Here is a 6,000-nt window from a genome sequence, read left to right on the forward strand (position 1 = left end):
ATGTCCTTAACAGAAGAATCTGAATCTCAAGTTCAAACTCTAAAGTAACATTTACATTTTTAAGGACTGTGCTATATAGGCTTATTTAGCTGACAGACTGAGTTTGCCAGTGTTAGTTCCTCATTAAAAAAAAAAAAAAAATACTCCATTTTGACTGTTAGACCTAATGTAAAAAGTGATTTTCTACTAAGGGGCTGGAATAGGAAGAAGATTTCTTAACCATATGCTACTCAATGTTGCTGAAAACAAGCACCCCACACCCCATTTCTATAAAAAAATTATTTAGATTATAGAAAATAATACAGATGCAAATATAGTGTCCAAATGATAGCATAGTTTCAGCCAAACTATTTCCAAGGACATCACACTATTAATCTCCCAGAGCTATCAGATGTACAGAAGACACGGTTGGGTTACAGAGACACCAAATTCTGTGGCTGTTGTTATGCAGTGATTACACTCCAAGAGCCAGAAGTCACTGGGGATGATTAGGAGTATCTGGCACTGGAGCTATTTAAGCAACTAAGATAAATACCCTCATTGGAATAGGTTACTGTTCACACACACAATATGCATTAGCTTTTGACCTGATGAGTGTGTAGTTTCAAATAGTTAAGACAGAAGGCATAAAGGAGAAGATGTATTATTATCACATAGCAAAATGACACTTACTCAGTTACAGGGCCCTGACAAGCACAGGAGACAAACCCATGTTACCTGAATTCATTAGTCCTTTACTTATTATGTTTCTCTAAACATATGATTACACCCAATGACTCCACTTTCCTCCAGCTCCTTGCCATGATGAGCTATCATGCCCTTGTCATGCATGATGTGGTTGGCTAGGATACCATCCTTTTTCCTTAAAGCCCATTTTCCTTTCTGTCCTCCATTCCCCACTCTGGCTTTTACACAGAAAATCTTAACTTCTGGCAGTCTTTGTGTGTACAGCTATTGGAAAAAAATTCCTACATAGTAAGTTGCTGCAATTACAACTGTCAAATACTCCTGTGCATTTAAAATCTCTAAATCTGAAGTTTCTAAGTTTGACCATTAGTTGAAAACTGGAAATTATTTTTTCATGCAGTTATTACTGCAATGCAGAACATCACACAATGGAACCATTCTACCCACATTCATCACAAGGGTTACCTGGGATGTGGGTTGCAGATTTCATTTCAATTTAGGTTTAATTTTATACCTTATTCAGGTTACTCTAATACAGATATTAAGCTGAAATAGTCTTTGCTTTCTGTATACAGTTTTATCACCACCATTTTATCAAAACTTGATTGATCTACATTGGGAATAATTTAGCTGTAAACACCCGGGGATCTTGTATTTAAAAATTCTTGATGACAGAACTCCTCAGGAGTCTGGTGGATCTTACCAACTAATTATTAAAATTAATAAATTGTAGATTTGTAATAGATGCATTTTGCCATTGACTATACTGAAAAAAATCTTCAACACAAGAAGAGCTGTTTACAAAATAAGATTTATATTAAAAAGTTATTGTATTATTTTTTCTTTGTTTAATTTTAAATGAAGTCTTTGACTACTCCTTTAGACTACAGTAACTTTTAAGGCAGGTAATTTCTAGAAACTTTAATAATTCCCAGAATGTTTCTTTTTTAGATTTCTACTTTTCAGGAAATGAAATGATGGCAAGTATTTTGTAATACACATGTATATACATTTCTCTTTCCTATGTTCATCTTTGATTCATGGATCAACAGAAGAGTTCTTAATGAAAAAACTATTTTAAATAAGAGCTGTCACAAACCTGTTTGACTCATATTTAACCTTATTTATGCCTGACATAGATAATGTCAGGGCTTGATTTTCCAGCAGTCCTAATAATCTTTAAGATAGCTCTGAAATTTACTTGCTATCTTTTCTGTGATGACCTTGAATAACATAAATGGTTCTGCACATTTTCTGGATTACAAACTTTTCCCTGCTAGGCACCAATGTGTAGTTTGCTATCATTGCCTTGTGTATTTATTTTTAGGTACACAGTTCTTCAAGTTTTGTGCTGCTCATGGATTTCTTCAGACAAAGCATTTGTAGCAACATCACAAAGACAACACTAAATCTCCTTTTATGCAAATGCATTAAAACATAAGTATCAAACATACTTAAACATAAATATCAGACAAATTCATTTAAACAAATATCAGACATACAAATGTCCAAAGTGCAAGTAAAATTCAAAGTGCTAATAAAATATCTGAACTGTACCTTTTTATTTCTGCTAACAAACAGTAAATGCAAGGATTCCTAGAAACCTCAAGCCACCTTTATGACACTGACTTTAAGAAATGACTGATTGGGTGAAATTGCACCTAATGATATCTGCAGCACTTTGTGCCACTCGCTAAAGGGAAATCACCATTTATAACCATATGGACTGCTGGTTAAAGATAAAACTAAAATTTTATCTTACAGGAAGCTGAATCATAGAGACTTGTGAACTAACATTTGTACCATAATTTTAAATTTATTCTAAGTCGTGGATAAGTTCTCTGGATTTTGCTGCCTTTCGCATTTTCAGAAGCAGCTCCCCTGCAGGCTCAAAAAAGTACCCAAAAAGTACCCAAAAGGTACCCAAAAGGTACCCAAAAGGTACCCAAAAGGTACCCAAAAAGTACCCAAAAAGTACCCAAAAAGTACCCAAAAAGTACCCAAAAAGTACCCAAAAAGTACCCAAAAAGTACCCAAAAAGTACCCAAAAAGTACCCAAAAAGTACCCAAAAAGTACCCAAAAAGTACCCAAAAAGTACCCAAAAAGTACCCAAAAAGTACCCAAAAAGTACCCAAAAAGTACCCAAAAAGTACCCAAAAAGTACCCAAAGCTGCTGTTCCTGTGCTGCTCCCCCTGCATTAACAATTGCAACTGCAGAACTGCACAGCAACATCACGCTCAAACCTGCTCCTGCAGCAAAAATGCTCCCATGCTTTCTGAAGGACGGGGCTGTCTTGGGAAGAGGTGGGGGAGCCATTTGGGGTTTCAGGGTTTTGTTTTCTTCCTCTGACTGGGTTTCTGCACCCCTGCAATTGCCAGCGTAAATAGAAGCAGGAATATGGGGTCAGAGGTGAGGAAATCAAAGCTGCCACTCTGACTGCAGCACAGACCCAGAATGGTCCATGCTGACCTTGAAACTGCACCTTAAACCATCTTGGATAAGATATTCATGCACTCCTTTCCATAGCCATTCCTGTAGGTTTGCCTTTTAATTAATTTCTGGATATGATAGATTGTGCTTTCAAGAGCTATCACACTACCATATTAAATTTTAGAATCATTAGAAAAAGAAATTGGAAAAAAGAACAAAAATATGAACTTCAAAGGTGAGGCATAGAATAATAACCATAGGAAATAACAGTTTCACCCACCTTGGAGTTTCAAACAAGCTGTTTTCCAAAGGTAAAGAAAGGTCGTCATGTTCTGACCTCAATAGTTATTTATCAGTTTCCTCACATTCCAGAAGTTTATGTTCTAACCATCAGAGTGTAAAGTGTCCCATTAATTTACTTTTTTCTTATTAGCAAATATTACATATTTTGTACAAACAGCAATCTATCAAACACTAGGGTGCACCCGTCTCACCTTGTAACACCAAAGGTCAAAAAGCTGCTTCTGGATGACTGAAAAATAACTTTTTTAAGCTTATTCTGCCTACCTGAAGTAGGGATTGAAAGCCAAATCTGTCATAACTCAACATTCCCAGAACATTCTGCAATAGAACTGCTTCTTCCATCTGTTGTGGGAATTCAGAGGGGCTGCATCTGCTCTACCTTGTCCAAAGCACTTCACTTGGAACAGAAATGAGCAGCACTCCTCCAGTCTGTGTGCTGACTCCAGGGCAATTGGGCAGCACCTAAAGGGAGGTGCAAGAGGCAGGGATTTGCCTGGCAGCCTGGAGGTCCACTCTCAATCCTGTTATGGGAAATGCTCTCAATGGGTGACATTTACAAACAAGAAGCTGCTGGATCTCTTGGCTGGCAAGGATGTCTTTTGTGCCAGAAGAACATTCATAGTCTCATCCAATAAATTTAAATTGAAAGTACCCTTAAATTCCATTATTTTATTTTTTTTTAATTAGGTTTCACCCAATAGTTTGGAAAAAATCAATAGTGCTACAACTTTATAGTTGTTGATCCCCTTCTAAACCCATGTGTCAGACTGTTATTACTGAGTGCAAGTGCTTCCTTCTGCAAAGGCTGAACCTCATAATCCATTTTGCATCTAAACTCAATCTCCACACAGAGGAAAAAAAAAATTGCCAAAAAAATACACCAAGAATCCTCAGGTATGGGCACTGAGGCATCCCAGAGGCTTTGTGCTTAGCAGCTGAAATAACTTTTGTGGAACTGTTTAGACCATCAAACCAAGGAAGTACAACCATTCCAAACATGTTTCCTTCTGTACTTTGGATTGAAAAATAAATGTCTTATTACTTACCAGTGTCTCCATCTGCTTTTCTCAAGACTGGTGACTATTCACTCATTCAGTAACCCTAAAAAGAAGAAAGCAGGAATGCTTATTTTAGGTGCCACTATCAGGTTTAAGTTGATGGATCCTAAATTCAGCATTTTCCACAAGCATTTAAATATGACATAGTAAAAAAGAAAAAAAGTTGAACAATACTCTACAATGTGATAAAAGTTTTCCCAAAATCAAGATCTTTGCAATAGATCTGAACATTTCTATGTGATACAATATTTGTTTCTGCCATCCTCTTCATTGTCTCTTCAGTCCCTAAGCATGGATTGACTGGGATACCTTTTCCTATAGTGCCAGAATTTAATTTTAATATTAAATTAAGAAAAAAAATACTCAGACTATATTATACAATGAAAAAAAAGTATTTACACAGCTTTGTAGAACAGTCCAAAACACTTACTATGCACCAAAACCTTAAATATATAAAAATATTGCCTTATTTACTTATTTTGCAAGTCATTAATTTTTAAAAAATATTTTTCTTCATTGTAAAATTTTTTTGCAGATTTAAACCCTGGGTTCTTTAACAGAATCATCATAAGGAACTCAGTCTTGGACTCAGCCTGTGCTGAGAGCATCTCCTCTAGCTATCATGAGAGAATATTTTGTGTGAATTGTGGGTGATCTCAGTGCTCCCCACAAGTGGAAAGCTGTCAGGAACTTCTTTCAGCATAACAAGGAGTTGACAAAGCTACTTTTACTTCCTACAAAAATGTAAAATAGCAATAACAAAGACCAGCACTTAAAGAGCAACATGAATTTGTACACAATACTATGTTCAGAGGCAATTGAGAGTTTCATTTACAGCAGCTTGTTACCAAAGTAGTGCCAGCAGTGTTTATTAATTAAAGGTGTTTTTTCATCCTTAGCTCCTTTGTGAAGAAAGTGAGAATTAGTCTACTGTTTCTGGGGAATTACAGTTTTCTAATCATTTAAAAAATGAGGGTGAGTAGTTCTGCCACCTACTTGCCCTGCAAACATTCTGCCTCTTTTACATGACAGGAATTATGACAGCTCTGTTTCACACTGCCTATACATTCCTTTAAATATTGCTGCTGTACAGAATCAAAATTATTTTGTCCATCAACCAAAATCTGTGCTGGTGTTCTTTTAAAAAAGCTCTGCTCTTGGCTTTCAGAAGAACATGTTGTTTCATTCCCCTAAAGAAGCTCAGAACATCAAGGAAAATAACATCAAGTGATAGTGGGTTCAAACATATTTCTAATCTTTACAACCCTTCAGTACTTACATTAAAAAAAGTGAGGCATAATTTATTTCTGATGAAACAGAGCTGCTCAGCTTTCTGCTAATAGGATCCTCAGGGCAAAAGGGGTAGGGAAAGCACTGATAAAAGTAGAGAGCTTCATTTTACTGGGTTTTTTTTTCTAGTCTGGAAACAATAAATTAATAATAGTGTTTACTCTGATTATCGTTGATTTAGGATAAATTGTTCTCATTTAGCAAATGGGGAAATGAAATTCAGTGCCCAA

General features: G+C 36.0%; 1 protein-coding gene across 1 annotated transcript in view; it reads right to left on the reverse strand.

Annotated features, from left to right (window-relative positions):
• Nucleotides 1–4,523, reverse strand: part of TENM2 (teneurin transmembrane protein 2) — an 883,055-nt gene extending 878,532 nt beyond the window's left edge. Inside the window, exon 1 of the mRNA XM_071443114.1 lies at nt 4,469–4,523. The gene's annotated coding sequence lies outside the window, so the exon portion shown is untranslated. The remainder of the gene's footprint in view (nt 1–4,468) is intronic.
• Nucleotides 4,524–6,000: the final 1,477 nt, after the last annotated feature.

The sequence above is a fragment of the Agelaius tricolor genome, unplaced genomic scaffold (assembly GCF_023055355.1).
Source record: "Agelaius tricolor isolate 1412-34295 unplaced genomic scaffold, bAgeTri1.0.p SCAF_18, whole genome shotgun sequence".
Classification (NCBI taxonomy): Eukaryota; Metazoa; Chordata; class Aves; order Passeriformes; family Icteridae; genus Agelaius; species Agelaius tricolor.